Consider the following 14038-nt stretch of genomic DNA (forward strand, 5'->3'; position numbering starts at 1 on the left):
ATACGTATACATATACATATACATATGTGAGAAGAGGTGTCCTAAAGAAATTCTTTTTGATTTTCCAATCAAATTCTCTTAACGTTGGACTACTTGTTATTTTGTGACCCTCCCGAAACATCTCTTCCCAATCCTCATCTCTGATTATTACATTCATCATTTCTAACTCCCATTTTCCCTTTATATCTTTTGTGTCTGTTACTGAATCAGATTTCATGTTCAAAAAGTTTCCCATTGAAATGCCAAGATAAAATTAGGAAACTCCCTTAAAAAGTTTAAATTCAATGCAATAATGTTGCATTTATTAAAAAAAATTCCAGAATATTCATGTAATGAATTAAAGACAAACATGTTTTTTCTCTGATCCATTACTTGTTTAGAAACAGGTGGTTGTTAACTAACATCACGAAAGTTAAACTACATGATGTGATCACTGCAGCCATGGAGAGGAACCCTAACTGGAGAGGAAACACGAACACTTAGGTAAAGAAAGAAATAAAGTTCGGTCCCATCTTGTGGACAAAAAAAGATTGGGAGGACATCTTCAGATGTTTGACTGCATCTCATAGCCTGCATTCACTCACCATCTGACTGGAAAAGAAAATAATATCCTCTCCAAAAGTCACAAATCCATCACTACTCACATGTACAGTATAATAATTTTCCCCTGATTTCTTTTGTATTGATTCCTAACCCAATTTTCCACACAACGTTTTGACGCCTCGTTATAATCACACTCAGGCGGACAGTTTGAAACTATTGGCTCTGATTGTTTATGTCATGGCTGGTGAAGATTTTCTACCCAAAGTGCAGTCAAACAGAGACTCTTATCTTCTTAAAATAAAACTTACTTTAATGACCAAACAAAACAAAATGCTGTCAAGACAGCCTAACTACAGAGCAGAACCTGTAGGGCAAAAAGTGAGCCACAACTGACACATAAAGCCCAAATAATTTACCCAAAATAGCAACACCTGTGCAGAGAGTGGCCCAACAGAACTGTACTGGAGGACAGAATAATTAGAAATACTAAAACAGAAATAAGCTGAGTAAATACAAAATCTCAGAATCAGAATCAGAATCAGTTTCATTGCCATCGTCAATAAACAGGATTCACATTTGCTTCGGTGTAAAGGTGCTAAAGGTATCAAATATAACAAAAGAAGAAAATACAAAGAATAAAGAACAAATATAATAAAAACATAAAAAACGTGTACATCAGTTCAATACAGTATTCGGAGCAGACAATATATTTGGGGTAGTGCAGTTAGATAAAAGTGACCAGAAAAACAATATAGTCAGAGTTGTGCTGTTTAAGAAACCAGTGATAAAGTGGCCAAGGCAGAGTTTTAGAGTCACGTGTTCTAAATGTTCTAAATGTTCAAGAGTCTGATGGCAGAGGGGAAGAAACTGTTCTTATGGCGGGATGTTCTGGAGGGGCTGTGGCCTTTCTGAAGTCCACAATCATCTCCACTGTTTTCTGGGCGTTGAGCTCCAGGTTGTTGCTGCTGCACCAGGTCACCAGCAGGTCCACCTCCCACCTGTAGGCAGACTCATCACCATCCGAGATGAGCCCGATGAGGGTGGTGTCGTCTGCAAACTTAATAAATTTTACGGAGTCATGGCTGGAGGTGCAACAGTTAGTGTACAGGGAGAAAGGCAGAGGGGAGAGAACACAGCACTGTGGAGATCCTGTGCTTATGTGTGCCCGAGACAACTTTTCCCAGTCGCACCTGCTGACTCCTGTCTGTCAGGAAATCTGTGATCCACCTGCAGGTGGAGTCTGGTGCATGGAGCAAAGAAAGCTTGTCCTGGAGCAGAGCAGGAAGGATGGTGCAGAGCTGATGTCCACAAACAAATCTTGTCAAATACAAAATAACCCCTAAACAGAAAACACAGATCATTACACTTTACAGAAAAAAATGCTGTTTCAAAAACTGTGTAGTAATGAGTGACATGTACATCAGAATTACCCTTTTTACCCTTATAAAACCTTTAAAATGCAGGAGCTATGGAGGGGCTTTGCCCCCCTGTTACCCCCCACCATCATTGCCCTAAGCTGCCCTCATTCTTGTTTGTAGGAAAGACTGATGGATTTTAAGATAAAACTTAACAAAAACAACAAACAACTCAGTCACATTGTCCTCTGATTAATAATCTGATTTGAATCACTCACTCTGCTTCTAAAGTATCTCTTTAATTTCTCATTAGATAAGTTTCACACAGTAAATATTCTTGTGAAAATCACTAGAAAGTGTTTTTTTCAGCTGTACAGAATAATTAACAAATCTGCTCACAGTTAATTAAGACATAAAAATCTGTTAGAAACTTAAAGAGTAAAGGGCCTTTCATTGGTCCATATTCTGCTTTCCAATAAATTCTCTATTCTATGAAAAATAGATTGCATCAAAATCAGAGTTTGATTCATCTGCAGGAACTGGGTTGTCATAGCAACTTCACCATACTGCAGAACCAAACCAAAAAAATAAATAAATAAAAACACCTTCAGTGTTTTACATAACTTTGAAAAGCCTCTCAAAAATCAACTCTAAAAAGAAGAAATTCCCTAAACCGGGAATGCATTTTCTCAGTCTGTCATTGAGGAGAGAGTTAGGAAAACATAGTGTGGGATGAGGGGAGGCAGCGTTTAGATGAAGATGATGTTGGGAGTTTAAACTGATGTCAAAACACCACATCTCTGTGAGACACAGTGTCGTTCACACAGAAAGCCAAAGAGAAACCTATGCTGCTGGAAAGAAAAAGAAAAAAAAAACATGTGAAAGAAGCGTCAGCCCTGAGTTATCTGGCAGCGTGAACAGATGTGAGGTTTGTTTTGAAGCAAGCAGCAGGTTCAGATAGGCCTCCTGATGGGGGCTTTACAAGAACAGGCATCCGCAGCTTCTTCATCTGATGCATCTCGGTTCTGTCCTGCCTGAAACATTTCTTACAAAATGCCTGGCTGCCTTCAAATTTCTGCTGCTCGACTGTTCCTGGTTTCATCCTGCTGATGAGACGAACAGATTATTTCTACAGAGACCAGAACAACAAAGACAGAGAAGGCCTATTGGTTTGAGTTCACAGAGAATACATTCAGCTCCAATTCACATGAAGTCGAGGCACTGTACAAAAACATTTATTTACATCATCACATACCTTTTAGTTGAAGTTATCAAGGAACACCTTCTAAAATGAAGAAACCTCCAACAGAACCAGGCTCAGGATGGACAGGACAGCCTTTTCCCTCGACTGGCTGGGGTTTGAGAGGACAGGAGACAAACACAGATCAGCTGGTCCATGTGTAGCTTCTACTGTATGGCAAGAAAGACAAAGAAAAACACATTATTATGTTTTTAAAGGGGACCTATTATGCAAAATTCACTTTTTAAAGTTTTTTTTACTCAATTTTGGGTATGTCTTTCTTAAAAAAACAGTCCTAGGACCAAAAAATGCACCCAGGGGCATATTTACTGTAAGTAAATGTATTTTTAATGTGTATTAACGACAAGTTTTATACTTCTGTCATTTTGTGATGCCACAAGCCGTACGACAACCCACCGGAACCTGCGTTCAGCCCCTTATCTAGCAACCCCCGGGTGAGACTCCACCTCCTCAGTATAAAAAGCCGTCACCGTGTTGTTGTGCAATGTGCAGCTCATTACACAACAAGCCTCCAATAGGACAATGGGTGGAGTGTTGGACCAGAAAGTGGGAGACAAGGATTCGAGACTGGCACAGACACAATTTAATTATTTATTTATTTTCGTTCGTTATGAACACGTTTTCTCATGTACCTCTATTGTTTAGCTTATTAAAACCTTGTTAAAGCCTATTTGTTTGAGTTTCTGAGGTATTTTGACCGCTGCTGCTCCCTGCTCTGGTAACAGCAGGCAGAGTGAGTGCAGAGCAGAGGAGGGAGAAAAAAAGAAGAAGCTGGGACCATGACTCTGCCTCTGGGTCTCATATGGTTGTACAACGAAGCTTCTGCTATTATTAGCCATGCTAAGGTAAACGCTGGCTTTGGAGGGCGGAGTTAATGTCAACAGATTTWTGGAGGGCGTTACCAACAGAGCTCATTAACATAAACAGCTCTTSTGAACAGAAGTCAGAGCAKGCAGAACTAGAAAATGGGAAATTTTATTATCTGAGAATTATTTTGTGCATTAAATTGAATGAACATGGTCTGGATAGCCCACAGACATACCATAATAATTTCTAGGACCCATAATTGGTCTCCTTTAAATCCTACTTTTTCACATTTCAATCATTCAGTTGGAGTGGAACTGCAATGCTTTGGTCTGAATTCCTCCTTACTGTAACTCCACAAACCCCTCTTGCTTTTTGTGTCTCAGATGAACTCGTTTTGAGGCTGTCTCTTTAAGACCAAACGAGGCGCTTTTCACACCTCGCCCCCCTCCAGCTTCCAGACCGATCCATTCTAGTTTGACAGAGGGGTTTATGACTACATAGCGGCACAGAAACTTTTTATTTACAAATTAATTAAAAGATGTCAACAACAGAAGACTTGTCCATCCAGCCTCACATGTTGGAGCCAGAGTCTGACCCCAGAGCTAGAGGAGAATGAAGACCACCAAACTGTGGTTGATAAGTCCAGACCTTATTTGGAAGGTCCGTTGCAAATAATTTGTCATAATAGTTCAGAAAATACTGTATAAAAAAAAGAAAATTGAACGGGTAGAAAAATATGACCAAAACAGAATATAAAGATATCTACTCAGCACCGGGAGTGACTAAATTCAACATTTCTGCACTCCTACAGACTCCAAGTACACAACAAAATGTATTTAAGGGCTAAAAAAGTGGATTTTGCATGATGTGTTCCCTTTGATGTTAGAAATTATTACAAATACAAGTAAAAACAACAGCAGAGTGAGGAAATCTGGTCAGTTTAATCCTATAGCAGCAGAACAAAAGGCTAACTCAGGAAACCTAAGCCAACCTGAACTATAGTATTTATCAAAAGGGAAAGTCTTGAGCCTAGTCGTGAAAATAAACAGGGTGTTAACCTCAACTTAAGGTTCTACAAGAAAGGAGCCTGAAAACTTAGAGCTCTGCCTCCAGTTGTACTTCAGGAACTATAGAAACCACAAGTAAACCTGCAGTCTGAAAGCAAAGTGCTTTAGGAAATATGGAACAATAAGATCTTTATTATGAGATGGACTTGCCCTTTTACTTCTCAAAAACTGAGCAGATGACACGGTTAGTCTTTTATTTGCATGGGTGATGAATTCTTCTTAGTCCTAAAACAATGCAATATACATTTATTGTTCTAAGCTTAAGAAGCCTTTGATGAGACTCAAGAAGTGTGGCATGATGTTCTTGTTTCAGTACCAGGTTTGTGTAAAACAGCTGGGATGTGCACACGGTGAGGCAGCTCATAAAGCATGAATAATCCAACAGATGCTTCAGCATGCTGGTGTGTGTCTGCCCTATACACATCAGGAGTCTGATGATAATCTGACAACCTGTGGAAGGATGAATACATGACTCTGGATGAAAGATTAATAGATCTTTGAGATGCTTAAGTTGAGGTTGATTATTAGAGGGATTTTTTTTCTTATTTTCTTGTGATGGCAGCATCGTTACTGATGATTTTCAACAGCGATGTTGCTTACATAGTCACAAGACAAATACATACTGTTTTTAAAAATATTGTTACAAAAGTCCTCTACTGAAAATCTGAAAATGTAGTTTATACCTTTTGAAAAAGCAGGTTTCCCATGAGGAAAAGAATAAAAAAGCAACAAGGACAGTTAGAAACCATTAGAACAATTAGAGCCCTCTCTTGGCAGGATTAAGAATGAGGCAGGATGCAACGGCAGAAACAGGAAATCTTAACGGTCCCTAAGGAAGTACACGGGGTCACTTACAGACCTACAGGAGTAAAGATTGCCTCGGTTTCAGGAGGATCAGCAGTTGCATAAATCCAATTATGATTTAATGGGAGAAAAGTCAAGGGGCACGACTCAAAGGAAAAATAACAGTTCAGGTTCAGTTGTGTGGAAGAACTTGGGATATTTAAAAAGACCAAATACAATGGTTTATTTCACTTACATAAAATAAATCATCAACTAACAAGCTACAAGGTTTGAACAAAACATGCTACAACTCCATCATTTCTCATATAAGATGATCAGCCTAAAGGATGGATGGAAAGTTTAGTAGGTGATGTGAATTCTTCAATCAATTCCAGGTCTTTAGTGAATTATATATTTCCACCCCAGAACTAAAAATCTAATGTTGGGGTTCAGTGTTTGATAAACTTCTAACAGTCAGACGGAGGAACATCCATCACATCTGAGGCTGACAAACCAATTTCTGCTCTGACAGCGGTCTTGTCAGACCTGCAGCTCAAACACCTGCCAAGTTTTTTTGTTATTAATTTAAAACTCCTGTCTCATCCTTCCTGTCAATCTTTCCAATGTTCTGTCTTTCTGTGAGAAATATCAGTAAATTTGACAATCAATGGGGTTTCATTCTTTTTGAGGTCATTGTGTTAATTGTAGACAGTTTTATGTTCATACTGCAGTAATGATCAATATTTTTTTTTACTGAAAAGTCAAGTCACACATCTCGGAACATTTTTTCAAGTCAAATCTAAAATCATAATAATAATGAATACAGTCTGACTCAAGGTCATGTGACTCGAGTCCCCACCTCTGATTATTGGATGTATGTATATATCTACAATTCATGAATTTTGGAGTCAGCTTCATCGAAGGTGGCTGCCACAACCAATCGACCTCGGCCAACACAAAATGACTGTAACTTGGTGAAATTAAAAGATGTTGAGCTAAAGTTTGAGGCGGTAGTAGAAGAGTCATTCACTCCACAGAGTTATGGCACTAACACATCTCATGAGAGGGGATAATAATAACGGCAGAGGAGGAAATGCCTTCCATTTGAACGCACTATGTTTTTATCATAATAGAACTGTTCGACTCATACCCAAGAATCAGCAGTCGCTAAAGAAAAGGGCTCTGGCGTGTTTTGACACCTTCATTTTTCACGCCTGTGTGGCGAACATTTCCCTCTGATGAATATTTTCAGGGATCAAACCCGAGTGCTTGAAGACATTATGGAGAGAGTCTCATTGATATTTCCCTCACAGGGCGACAGATGGCATTTAAGAGCAGTACACTAAATAAAAGGATATTGATTTGGGTAAATAAGCACTGGATGTAACCTTCAGAAGTCCAGGATTTTGGGGCAAGAGTCAGCTGCTGCTCCGAAGGTTTAATAGCTGCAGGACGAGCCATATTGTTGGACTTGGTGAAGGTCTGCAGCTCTGTGTTTCATGTCATTTTTTTTAGTGATTGGACTCAGCAGCCAGCAGAGAGAAAACTTTTCTGTTATGACTGAAGAGTGGAGCTAACTGAAAAGCTGCAGCTGGGCAAAAAGCCCGCTGCTCTCTCGACCTCTATTTTACTTCCAGAATTGCTGAGTTTGACCCATTCGAGCTGCAGCAGGGTTTTATAGGTCCATGTGGGACCGAGCTTGTAAACAGAAGATGAGATAATAAATTCCTTCTTTGTGAAACTGTCAAGTGAGTCCTGGATACACAAAAAACAGAGTTAAGGCTCGGTGGGAAGACAGCCGGAGCATCTGGTGTGCCCCGTATCAAAACTTTTCTGTTTTCAAACCTCTTCCTGCCTCACATCATCTGTGGTTCTATAGAACCAGCACAGGCTGCTAAAGACCAGCCGTCACTCTCAAATCTGACACTTTATTTAAAGGAAATTCACTTTTCCAATCGCCTTATAGGCATGGATCTTCATAGATGAAGAACGTTTATTATCACTTGCTTCTAATTAGTGAGAAAATGTTTGCACATTTGTGTGTGTCTGTATATTTGTCTGTCACCAAAATGTTTTGTGGAATGAAGGAGTTTAAGTATCTGGGCATCTTCAGGATTGACAAAGTGGGGCCTCATCTTCAGTAATGAGGGCGTTGCTTTGGGCAGTTGTTGTGTAGAAAGAGTTGAACCAAAAGGCAAAGCTTTAGATAGGACGAGGAGCTCCATCATCCAGGGAGAGCCCAGACCAGAGCCGCTGCTCCTCCGCAACGAAAGAAGTCAGTTGAGGTGGTTCATCTGATCAGGATGCCTCCTGGACGCCTCCATTTAGAGGTCTTCTGGGCACGTACCACTGGGAGGACGCCCTGGGGAAGACCCAGGTGTGGAGGGATTATGTATCCTCTATGGTCTGGGAATGCTTCGTGATGAGCTGGAAAGTGTTGCTGAGGAGCGAGATGCCTGAGTTTCTCTTCTAGACCGGTTGCCTTCATAACTCATCTATATTTAAGTGGCAGAAGGTGAAGAAGGAAAACATCTTGTGAACCATTGTACAAAGTTTAATGAAATTTACAGAAAGCATCATTGGATGTACATCTACAGCACTCTTTACTCTTTTCACTTTTCACTGACTGTTGTACCCAGAAGAAGACGTCTTCTTCTGGGTACAACAGTCAGATTCTGGAAGTTAGTAGCTGAAGCAAAATGCTGACTCTGAGCGCCTGAAACAAACACACCTACAACCGTCTGACCAATCACACAATCTGTATGCAGAGTCGGGTGAAAAGTCTTCTTGGGGCGTTGTGATAAGAAGGGGTGGAAGACTCAGACAAAATTATGCAATTTTCTTCATGCAACTGCAACAACGAGAGCAAATTTCAGCAGTCCAAATGGAGTACATGGAGGTCTTAGAGACGGACAAGTATTGGAGATCGGAAAACTGGTGGACAACTTTGTGGAGTTCTCCTGCAGGACCCGTCTGTTCCTGAATTTAACCAGGACCAAGGAGATGGTGATCAACTTTAGTAGAAGGTCTTCTTCCATGCCTGTCAACATCCTGGAAATGAAGTGGACAGATGTGTGGACAGATACAAATACTTGGATGTATATTTAAACAACAGGCTGAACTGTACAAAGACTGATGCTGTTTACCAAGAGGGAACGAGGTAACTTTCTTTCCTGAGGAAGTTCATATCCTTTAATGTGTACAGTAAGATGCTGTCAATGTATTATTAGTCTGTGTGGCAGATACCATCTACTGTACTGTGGTTTGCTGAGGGAGCAGCATTAGTGCTTTACAGCCTCAGCAGTAAAGCTGGAAAATCATTGGTGAGGGTCAGGAGGTCACTGTACAAACTGCTTTACATCTTGGACACACAGACACAGTCCAGTTTGTGTGTGTGTGTCCACTGATCTCTGGAAGTCCATCATTCTGCAAACTTAATTAGCTTTTTTTTTTAACTCTAAAGTTCTTGTGCAAGTTTCCCCCAACATGCCAACAGGCTGCCTCACTGCTCTCTAGTCAGTCTGTGATACATATGGTCAGCTTTTGTGGAGAGTCTGTGGCTGAAAGAGCTTGATATTTCTCAACTCTAAAGGTATTATGTACAGAGCCTCTTTGGTGACATTGGAATAAAGATGTGGTATGCACGGGGGGTGGGGGGTGGAAGCGGGCACAGGGGCATTTGTCCCAGCTGAAATATGACTGGTTCCCTGAAGTGCCCCTGTCCTGTCACTCATCTGTCAATGTGTTTTCAATAAAATAAGACTGGAACATTGAAGGTGTATTGTAACCTTATAACACATTGTCAGTTATATAAAAGAAAAACTTAACTGGCAGGTCAGACTTTTTAAAGATAGGTGACTGGCCAGAAAACTGTGTGGTGCACCCCTACCATGGAGGTATACTCTTTGGATTAACCAAAATAACAATAAGTGTGAGGTACCTTTGAACAGTGTACAATATGACTCCAACAATGTTAGTATCACTCACAAAGAGACACAGAGTTATTATCTCTTGGCCACATGTTATTCTTTTTATCCAATGTCACCGGACTGGCTCTGTAATTATGAACAGGCACTGCTGCTGAACCATTTTTTTTACAATCTTACATTAGTAGTACACTAGCATTCAAGCTGCAGGAAAAACGTCTGCAGCTATTTTTCTGGATGTATTGTTGGTCTTCCAACAATCAGGGTCAAACTTTGATGGTTTGTAGGCTACACGTGTGCCCTTCTCTCTAGTTTTGGGCTGTAAACCCAAACCTGTGTTGTGTTTGAAACAGATAGTCTATACTACTTTATTTGCCTCTACCTCTACAGCCTCAGGAAGTTAGAAAAACTTTTAAAGATAGTGTCAGTCTTGGACTCTACTTTTTTAAGTCTTGAGAAACTATGGGACAAACGATCTACTTATCATAACGTATATGTTTATTAAACTTTTTTTTTACAACAGGCCAACTCCATTGAGAAAAAAAGTAATAGTGGTACATTTTTTGGATCCAATATTTTTAATCTTACAGGACAAAAAAAACATAAAAAACATTAATGCCAATTTCCACATGAAGTCAAACTTGGATAGGTTATTGATTTTTGTGGTACTTTGCACGATGATGTGCTTTACAAGGAAAATGTTCTAATCATGACAAATCGCAATTAGGCGCAAGACGGTCAATAGTTGGTTATTAAAGGCAGTGCAAACAGCAGGAGCACTGGTCCTGTTTTGATATCAGAGTGAGACTGAGAATCCATTTCCACTCTCATGAAGGATGATTTTAAAAAGCTGATTCTGGATAATTATTACAAATCTGACACTGTTTTACCAATGACGACTATTGACCTCAACACTACTGAACAGATGAATGGACAGACAGTTTTTTCTAGTATTTTCTGATGGCCCAATTTCACTGTCACTTGAATTATTAACAGTTTCTAAAGAAAAGTGAAACATATCAAGATATGTGTCCCTTTTATTATACATAACAGTGCTTCATGACACCGTGTCCTTTATTGATTCATGCAGCTGAATGTTAAAGATTGGCCAGCAGATGGCAACATTTTTAATTGCATCAAATGCTTCAAAGCACTGAACCACTTCAACACAATTGCTTCATATTGATCCAGTCCTTGAAAAAGCTTTGTTTTCTCCATCACTGCTTCAGAATTTTCGACTAGAATAGATCAGAATTCTTCAGAACTCAGTGTGAAACATGAGGATGAAACGTCATCGTGTTAGACTAATGGGCCGCTGAAGAATAGTGGTTCAGCTCAGCCTTAGTTTCTGATAGATTATAGCATAAAATATTATTTCTAAATCAGTTCACATGTTCATGTGAATCTATCGTCCAACTTAAAAATGAACATGATAGCAGATCATATATGTTGTTTTTACAGTCTGTACTGCTACTCAGGGTGACAAATTTATTCCTCCGTTGTACTTTTAATCTTATAGGCTCTGTATGTAAGAAAATATCAGGTAAAAGTTAGAGATATAATCAGAAATTAATAACCTACTTTCAAGGCAACGTATCACTGATCCAAACACAGTTTGTAGGTATTTATCAAATTAGACACATTCTTAAGGAGTTATTGTTCTTCTTATGTGAGTAGTCTTGTTTCTTTCACTGTCCAAAAACATGTTTTAGATCAGTTCTGATTAGTCTTTGGTGTAGGTTTGTGCAGTTTCTAGTTGGTTGTCTGGTCTCTGTTTGGTGACCCCTCCCACATCTCCCCAGGTGGCTGAGGCTCACCGAGGCTCCATAAACCTGACAGATGCATATTTTAATTAATGCATTATGGTCAGAAGTTTTGTTAATTTATCATGTGCATTAAGATAATCATTTAATTTAAGGGCTTTTGATGAGTTTCTTTTTTTGCAAACTTTTGGTTTTCCATCTAATAGTCTGTATTTTTCAGTGTTAAGTTTTCTAGTTTAGTTTTGGGCAACTGTGGCAGAGTGATTAGGGGTTCATCCTGTAACCAGTGGGATGCTGTTTCAATCTCTCGTTGCGTCCGTTTTTGTCATTGTGTTCTTGGGCAAGACACTTCTCCCTCCTTGCCTGCTGGGGGTGGTCAGAGGGTCCACACATAGTGTGCCCCAGGGCAGCTGTGGCTACAGTGTAGCTTACCATCATCGGTGTGTGAATGGGTGAATGGCTGTAAAGAGCTTTGGATTCCTTGGACTTAGTAAAGGGCTATACAAGCTCAGACCAATTACTTTTCTGTTTTGGTGTTTAATTTTATGTTTGCTTTTTTGTGGTGTTTAGTGTTCAGACCAATTACCTCCATTTCTCAGCAGTTTTTCCACAGTTTGTCTCCACTCCTTGGTCCTGCCGCACTTGTTCTCACCTATTCCCATGTTGTCATCATACCAGGTGTTGTCACTTCTTTCCTCAGGCCATGCAGGCCATACAACCTCTCATACGTGTAGAGTAACGAAGTACAGATACTTTACTTAAGTATTCATTTTGGTTATTTAGATGTTACTCGAGTAATTATTTTTCAGAAGACTTTTTGCTTCTACTCCTCACATTTTCACTGCTATCTATACTGCTCATTACATTAAATCGCCATTTGTATCATATTTGCTACGCAGGATTCTCTGACCTATATTTTATCAATGTGATCAATATTTTCCTCAAAAACCTTTTGTATATCATGTGAGATCTGTATTCTTCCCTCTGGTGGATTATCAATATACTGCAGGAAGTGGAACTTATATATTTTATTTTATTTATTTATTTTTTTGCCTTTTCAAAATGTCTGCTGACATGAGGTCATCCACTCATTTTTTTTTCAGGAAAACTTTTGCTAATTTTGGGGAAATTATGGTAAGAACAACATCAATATAGTTTGTAATTTTTTTAATAAATACTTTCTGTGTTGAAATAATGCATAATTACTTAAAATGTTTTAATAGTACAGTTAAACCGTGTTAATTTGTGTATCAAACTTGATACTGCAGGTATATAAGGTGCTCCAGTCCTGAATTGTCATGTGACATTTTAGTAATTTAATCAACAGTATTCTTGCCACAAAACAACCACACACTATTTTGGATGATTGATTAATTACTGAAATGCCACTTGAAAGCACATTTTGGCTATTTTCAAAGTTGTTCCTTTGAAATTGTAATCTCTACGCTGTACTGACTAAATATTTACGTGTTAGATGTCAAAGAGGATTGAGGAAGAAGAGAGAAAAAAACAAAGTAGGAAAATGTCATCAATTTGAGAATAGATGGCAATTTTTTATAAAGTGTAATCTGTGCCTGAACAAGGACAGAAACTGTATTTGTGCCTACCACGAAGTGAAATAAATGGCTGTAAAAAGTTCATTGTAAAAAAAAAAAGAACTTCCTAGATTGTTCTAAACTTGTTAAAAGTTATGGGCAAAACTTTCTTTTTTTCTTAATTTAACTTTGTTGTGAGCAAAATGTTACCAAAACAGCCCAGTGTATCAGATTTGATACAAAAAATATATCATAAACAAAGTGATGCAGCAAAAAAATTTTTTTGGATTTTGTTTAAAGGCCCAAAAAACATGTCAGTTCTAAAAAATGTGAATTTTCTGACTATTTTTTAAAGGGTTAGGCTTTAAAGGGTTAAAAATGGCCTTGCTATTTGTCTTGACCATAGCAGAGATGCAGCTGAAACAGGACGAGTGTATCCCAACATTTTAATATAACATTATAGACATTGTGACCTTTAGAAAAATGGTTTTTGGAGAGGTCATCTCCCAAAAAAAATTATATTGTAAATTCTTATTCTTTCTTAATACTTTTACTTTTAATACCTACATTTTATTTGACTTTTGATACTTCAGAACAGTAAATGTAAGATACTTAGTATTTTTAGAAAAAACTAACTTTGGCAGCACGTTGGTTCAGTGGATAGCACTGATGATTCACTGCAGGAAGATCGTGGGCTCAATACTCGGTTCAGACCAGGGGTCTTTTCTGTGTTTAGTTTGCGTGTTCCCCTTGTGCTTGTGTGGGTTTTCTCTGGGTACTCCAGTTTCCTCCCACAGTCCAAAATGCATGTTAGGTTGCCTCAGGCCTCCCTTGCAAAAAGAGATCTGTGATCTCAGTGGGATTTGCCTGTGAAATAAAGGTCAATAAATAAACTTTTACTAAAGTAATTTCATGGTAAGCTTCTTGTACTTTCACACAAGTATCACTTTGAGGTACTTTATACGAAACTGTAATCTCTCAGTGTCCTGTGGAACAGT

The sequence above is a fragment of the Austrofundulus limnaeus genome, unplaced genomic scaffold, assembly GCF_001266775.1.
Source record: "Austrofundulus limnaeus strain Quisiro unplaced genomic scaffold, Austrofundulus_limnaeus-1.0 Scaffold47, whole genome shotgun sequence".
NCBI classification, from domain to species: domain Eukaryota; kingdom Metazoa; phylum Chordata; class Actinopteri; order Cyprinodontiformes; family Rivulidae; genus Austrofundulus; species Austrofundulus limnaeus.